At 37.4% G+C, this 7,633-nt stretch overlaps 1 long non-coding RNA gene across 1 annotated transcript in view; it reads left to right on the forward strand.

Annotated features, from left to right (window-relative positions):
* LOC134734123 (uncharacterized) overlaps positions 1-5,425 on the forward strand; it is a 42,418-nt gene extending 36,993 nt beyond the window's left edge. The window contains exon 3 of the long non-coding RNA XR_010117487.1: positions 5,282-5,425. This is a non-coding gene — a long non-coding RNA (uncharacterized lncRNA). The remainder of the gene's footprint in view (positions 1-5,281) is intronic.
* The last annotated feature ends 2,208 nt before the right edge of the window (positions 5,426-7,633 follow it).

Raw genomic sequence — 7,633 nt, forward strand, 5'->3', positions numbered from 1 at the left:
TGGGTGCAAATTCTGCACTGCACCATCAAGTGCCTGTCACCTTTATAGACATACTTACTTTAAAATGCATTCTGGTTGTACAACAGTGGTTTATCATTCCAGAAGTACTTACTGGATCCCTCTCAACTGAAAGTCAGGTATTGGCTTTACTATGATGAACAAGGCAGACGGGATAATTGGCCTCATGGAGTTGACAGTCTACAAGGGGAGGGGTTGCACAGACTTTACTTGATTTTAGAAAAATAAGTATATTACAGGATTTGTATGTTTTCTCCTTCTCTTTAACCATCATCCCTTCCAATTTACTCACAAGCTCTTTTCCTTTAAGATATATTTCTGTTTTTCATTATCAAATGTCCCTATATCAGCAGCAGCTGGTGGTTAAAACTTTTTTATCTTCTGCCAATGTGAGCTTTTTAATTTAACTTTTTAATGCTCCTTTAAACAAAATTTATAATTGGTTCCCTTAGGGAATATGCTATATTTTACTCTTGTATGTGTTAATTCAAATAAAATACACTCTACCAAATGCTCACTTTCAGTGGATTCAGGGAAGGGAGGAAGTGTTGTAAAAAGAAAGGCATGGTCTCTGCCCTCAAAGAGATTAGGTATAATCTCCCAGCAGGAATTAAAACCAAGACCACTAAAATAGTTGACTATGTATGGTACAAGTAGTAAATGTTAAAGAAGTGGTTAAAATAACAAGAGTTCTAAGATTTCAGAGAATGGAGATCCTTCTGTGGACTCAAGAACTCAAGAGGCAGAAACTAAATGTGGCCCAGAAGAATGACAAATAAGAGTTTTATTGGGCATGGGCAGGCCTCTCAGGCAGGTAGCATGGCAAAAGAACTTAGCTGAGAATGGGTAGGGAGGAATTGTGTAGAAATGATGGTAAGTACTGCCACAGGTGGCTTAGGGGCTTCTGTTAAGAGACTTTGAACCCCAGACTCAAGAGTTTGCACTCTAATCATAACGGGATACAAGTAAATGTTTTGAACCAGATGACATGGAGAACTCTAATTTGCTTCTTCTTAATAATGCTGCTACTGTAGCCTTCATTTTTTGTAAGACAGAATCTAAACGTATACAGGCCTAGCTTTTAGCATATGTGTGTGTGTACATCTGTGTTTGTATTTGTGACTGTTTATTCATGGCCTTTAGACTGGTTTCTACTCAAAACTACAACGTTTTCCTCTAATGGACTTGCAGGAGGCAAAATGTATTCATGATACATATTTTAGTTACAGGTGGCAGGAATCCAGCTTGAAAAGCTTTACCAAAATAGGAAAATTTATTGGGAGAATAATGAGATATCCCATAGAATTCAGGGGAAATCTAAGCTATGGAAAAGTCAATGATACAATTGGGCCCAGGAACTATCCGGGAATAGAAGAATGTCAGGATTCTCTTTATCTCTAGCCAATGTACCTTTTTATTCATCTGCTCCATTTTTCTTTCTCCTTGTGTAAACCAGTTGATTTACATTCTATGGCACAAAATTAATGTGAGGAACTCTCAGATTAATTTACAATTAACATCTTTAGTTTCAGCAGACAATGCCAGAGCTCTCACTCTAAAATTCACAATCTCAGAGAAGGGGTTCAGTGGCCCAGATTGATTCAGGTTCTAACTTCTTAGAAATCAACTGTGACCCTCTGTGGGGCAGAGTCATATTGTATAAAATCATTGCTCCTATGTTTAAAATGTGAATGCCAAGGGGAGATATTTCTAGAAAAGTTGAGGATGGACCACCAGAGAAGAAATGTGTCTTGCACACAGAAGTGACTATCTCAACCATCTTTTAATAAGGGAATATATAATTTTAACTAGAAGGGCACTTATTACACATGAATGCTAAATCACCATCCAAAGTTTAGGCCAAACTGAGGCTTTTGGATAGGGTCTCAGAGCCTCATTGTTTCCTATATTTCTGCTCTACTATCTTACAAGTAAGTGTCTGGGTTCCATCTTTAACAGGAAGACAGAAAATGGCAACCTAGAAGATAGAACCCTGATGGAGAGGTGACTTGTGAGTAAATATCCCTGAATAAATATTGGTCTGGGTCAATAGTTTCTACATTGCTGGAAGGTTCCTCTCAAAACTGCCTTAGCCAAGGGTTCATTGGTCAGCTTGAGCATGTGATACAATGATTTATTTAATTGAAAGCAAGCAGAAACAGATGGGGACATCAGCTGCTACCGCACATTGGTTGCTACCACTGGAAAAATTGGTTGCTGTAACAAGCACACATGGGGAAAGAACAAAGTGTTGAGATTATCACAAATGGGATTATAAAGGTTAATACATGTGTATAGTTATTACTTTTCAAGCTATCACTAAGATTCATCTTTGAACTGGAAATCAGGATAAACATCTCAGAAATGTGAAATGGCAAACGGCAAGTTTCTGTATTTACCTGTTTGCATGTAAGTGTGCTCTTGCATTAAGCCTTTTAGTTTACTGCAATATGCATTTCAACTGAAATATAAACTCATAGAAGCAGCAAGCTCGTTTAAAACTTTTTTGGCTACAAATCCTCCTCTCCCCACCAGTTCTACCCATCTTTTGTGTCTAAAACATTAACTAGACCCAGGAATTGTTCAATGAATATTTACTTATTGGTAGATTTATGACAAATATTCTAGTAAGAATCCTCAGATGGTGATATGCAAAGTGAGTTGGGTAGTAGATGGAGAAAAGACTAAATACGGCAAGGCCGGGCGCGGTGGCTCAAGCCTGTAATCCCAGCACTTTGGGAGGCCGAGGCGGGTGGATCACGAGGTCAGGAGATCGAGACCATCCTGGCTAACACGGTGAAACCCCGTCTCTACTAAAAAATACAAAAAAATTAGCCGGGCGTGCTGGCGGGCGCCTGTGGTCCCAGCTACTCGGGAGGCTGAGGCAGGAGAATGGCGTGAACCCAGGAGGTGGAGGTTGCGGTGAGCCGAGATCGCGCCACCGCACTCCAGCCTGGGGGACAGAGAAAGACTCCGTCTCAAAAAAAAAAAAAAAAAAAAAAAAGACTAAATACGGCAAAATACATTTGTCTCAGCTTACTAGTCTGTAGACATACTGATAAGGATCTCTACAGTCTGATGGTGATGGAGCTGAAAAGAAATAATTGTTTTTCAAAAAGACAATGAATAAAAGGAATAATGGGATTTAGAAATTGTTTGGCTATTGTGTGTTCAGAAAAAAAATTAGTAAAAGGCAATGTGAATTTTTAAACTAGGAGAATAATAGAGATAGGGAAAACTAGAGGGAGATTTGAAGGAAGAATAAGTTTTAGGAGATTTAGAAATATTTAAGTGGAAATACCTAATAATGTTTTATCATTATGACATAACATTTTCCAAAAGAAAGTGCCGAGATGCCTTAAAATGGATCTCAAGATGAACTTGCCTACTACTAAAAAGCTGACGTCTGGAAAATTATTATCTGAGATGATAATCAAAGCCATAAGATCTGATTCTTAAAAAATTTGTAGCAAATTTTAACTAGACTACTGCCATGCTTTGAATTTACATATATGAATGGGGCTGAAAAACATTCAATGAAAAACTTCAGTAACCTACCATACTAAATAGACCTATACTTTGATATAGAAGAAAGAATCTGGATTTGGATTTCAAAGATTTGGATTCTTATCTCACCACTGCCACTAACTAGCTATGTAATGTTGGATAAGTCAGATACGTTGGCTAGACTCAGTGTCCATCAGTAAAAAGACAATGTTTGTATAGATGGTCTCCAAGATTCCTTCCAGCTCTGAAATTCTCAGATTCGACTCTGTATGGACTTGCAGACTTGACTTTCAAATATGCTGTTCTGTGTTTTCACTTAATACAAGGCTAGTGATTCTGTCTGACATCCAGAGGTCTTACGGAACTAGGACTCAATTCACAAGAATAAACACATTTGATGAGATGATTCAGTAATTGTGTTGTTTTGTTTTGTTTTGTTTTGTCTACAGTAATTCACAATGGCTACCTCAATTTAACCGTCCCTCGTGGTTATAGTAATCGATGATTTTGCAATATTTTTGATGCTTTACTTACGTATAAGAATGTATCTTGGTATGGAAGTTTTGTCACCAATGGAACACTTGGGAGTGTTGGGAGACAATTTTTGTTGTCACATCTACTAGGGTGGTATTACTGGCATTTTGTGGTCAGAGATCTGGAATGCTGTTAAACATTCTTCAATGCACAGGACAATTCCTTGCTCTTCTAACAAAGAATTCTCTGCTCAAGATATCAATAGCGTTGAGTTTGAAAAACAATTTTCCTTCCTCACCTTTCTCAAGTCCATAACAAATTAGCCTTTAAAACCTCATACAATATAGCCATTTCATCACTGTCCTGCCCACTTAGTCCTCTCACATGTCCATCCTTGCAAAGTTGAATGGAGGGCACATGACCCTAGTTCTCTTGATTTCTGTGGGGAGAGGGGAGGAAAAAATGAGAACTGAATCTGCAAGATGACCTTAGAGTGGGGTCTAAACTCACAAACTAAGTGATTAAGTTTTCAAAAGGAATTCAGAGTCAGTAAAACAACAGGCTTTATTTTTTCTCCCTACTGTATTTTTCACTTTTGAGCAGGTAATTTTGGTGAACAGAAACTAAGACTTACAGGGGAAGCTAATGAGTTTATTCAGGAAGCACAATGTGAAATTAGTGACACAGTTTTGAAAAATTAACTCTCAGACAAAGCTTGTAAAAACTGATTAACAAGCTGGTAGTGGCTATTGACAGGACATGCTTTCACATCTTTTAGAAAACAACTTTCAATTATTATGAAAGTATATACGTATTTGGAATTAACACACACTTATGTACTTAAGTGTTCTTTTTTTCTCCTAATGTTCCATTTTCAGTTTCTGCAAATTTGTTCACAATTATATTATCTGGAAAATAGGACTGTGCAGAAGCAAACCTGGGCTGGTGATAAAGTGATCTGTGTCACCTGGCTCTATTAGTCTTTTCTTCCCTTTTTTTTTTATTATTTATTGGCATTTTGCCTGCAGCAAAACATAAGTTTTAAATGTGGACTTTATGGTGTGTGTGAGTCAGTCTAGAGAGGGTAAAGTATTTCAAGAGCAGTACAAAATATAAGTATTCTTGAATTTTAATTTTAAGCAGTTTAACATAGGTATGCAATGAAGGTTTATTTATTGAATTTGAAAAATTAATTTCTTACAGCCTTGAGTGTATTTTGCTTTGTCTGCCTCTGGGTTTGTACATATTGGTGTTTTATTCTTCCTTTTTAATATTTCAACAGGTGAGGCTGGCAAGAAGGCTGATGATGCTGTTTTACACCTAGAGGTCTTATGGAACCAGGACTGCATTTGTACATGGAACAAACAACTTTGGGGGATGGTTTAATAATTGCCTTTGGTAGGGCTTGTCTCACATTCATTAAAAACTCCAGGCAAGGCTGCTTCCTTGATCTTCATTTCTTTTCAGTTGCCAGGCAAACAAACAAAACTCCCTTCCTGATAGTTACTTAGTTATCTAACCTAGAATATCTTTGACTAAAGTCAACATTTAGAGGTTAGAGGTTGGCAGACATTTGGGTAATTGCTGGAATGGATAACTAGTCTGCTTTTCTTGTTTTTAAAAACATTTGAGATACTATAGAATTTTAACCTTATACCACATTAAGGTTTCCGTTGTTAAAAATATTTATTGTGTTCTCTCTTTGGTGAATGAAAAATATCATGTTGCCTAATTATCTTTGATGTAGGAAATGACTAGAGCATAATTAATATAAAAGATCATGATTTTATTATTTAGGAAATGATAAGGGAATACTAAATGTCTGTCTAGTTCATAATTACAGATATTGGAAACCATCTATCTTTTTTCCTCATTTAGTTTTATAACTAGATCTGAATTAAGGCTTATAAAAGTGACATTATATATGAAGCCCACAGATATACACCTTGTATAGAATGTAGACAGCCAGTATTCACTTTTCTGTGTCAAAGGAATGCCCATAAGAATTGTTGGTAGGCGTCTAAATGTGGAGGTAAGTAATAAGCAGGTATTGACTTCTGTTGAGATCAATATCAAGATTTGTTGACCCAAAGAGGTTAAAATTGACTGAAGAGTGGGACAATAAATCTTGTTATTGACTAGAAAGCAGAAGTCAATATATGTATTATTATAAACATTTTTCTTTTGGTGTAGATGATAGGGGTGGAGTCATTTTTAAGACCTCAAATGCACATGGCCATATGTTTTTTATATCATGGTGGTGGCCAATACAGGCTCCTTGGCTTATTAAAACAGTGGCTATTCACATGACATCAGTCACATACCCGGTTCATCATTCACCGTTTCAACCATCTTTCTCCCTGCACTTTAGGCCCTCTTATCCTGATTAATTTCAAATTCAAATGTGGAATACACAAGCTTGTATGACGAAATTTTGTTTAAAAAAATAGAAAACACACATCATTTGTTTCTCTAGAAAGCAGTTGACATCTTCCCGACAGCCTTACATTTTCAGGCAATGGAAAGACTTCCTCCTAGGCTGCACATTGCAAGATGACTTTTCCCTTCAGATGAGCTATTATATTTACTAGGTCATCTAAAAGCATGTAACTTTTAAAGATTAAGACTTGGCTGGGCACGGTGGCTCAGGCCTGTAATCTCAGCACTTTGGGAGGCCAAGGTGGGGGGATCACAAAGTCAGGAGATCGAGACCATCCTGGCTAATACGGTGAAACCTCATCTCTACTAAAAATACAAAAAATTAGCCGGGAGTGGTGGCAGGCGCCTGTAATCCCAGCTACTCGGGAGGCTGAGGCAGGAGAATGGCATGAACCTGGGAAGTGGAGCTGGCAGTGAGCCGAGATTGTGCCACTGCACTCCAGCCTAGGCAACAGAGCAAGACTCTGTTTCAAAAATAAATAAATAAATAAATAAATAAATAAATAAATAAATATGAAGACTTCTTAAAAATGTATATTTTAAAAGAGGGGTTTTTTGAAACCACAAAATAAATGCAAGCTAGGTCATTTCTAAGACTTTCTATTCATCACTAACCAGCCATTCACAGAAAGCCAAATTGACATTTTATTTTTCTGTAGTTGAGAGAAGTAGAAATGGAAAACAATTTCCCTTTGTTCCAAATAGCTCTCATGTTGATAAAAAATTAAATTCTGTACATCCAAGCTGAACAGAGCACGCAGGGCTATACTAAGTCTCTGTTCTGTAGTTTTGCCTTAACTGAGGTCTGCACACAGCATGATGAATACATGAAATCCTAGAGAAAGAGTCAGCCAGAGCATCGATGTTACAGATTACCAGCCCAAAATTCTTTCACGCCATATGAATCCACCCTCCTACCTCCATCCCTGGCTACATGGTAATAATGAAGGAAAAACACAGAAGTTTCTTTCCTTTCTAGGCTCCTCCCAGAAGAGGGTACTTTAGAAGCAATATTCAAGTCCATAAATGCTCAGAAATCTGTTAGGGATGAAACATGAGAGATGCCTTGAACGTCTCACACTATGGGGTGTCTCCAATTCCTTAATACACCCCATTGTGCATCACGGCTGGAGAAAGTGCTGCACAACCCATTTCCTCCTTTAACTGTGAATTTCCTTGCTTTTTATGGTTTTAG

Source organism: Symphalangus syndactylus, chromosome 12 (assembly GCF_028878055.3).
Source record: "Symphalangus syndactylus isolate Jambi chromosome 12, NHGRI_mSymSyn1-v2.1_pri, whole genome shotgun sequence".
NCBI lineage: Eukaryota > Metazoa > Chordata > Mammalia > Primates > Hylobatidae > Symphalangus > Symphalangus syndactylus.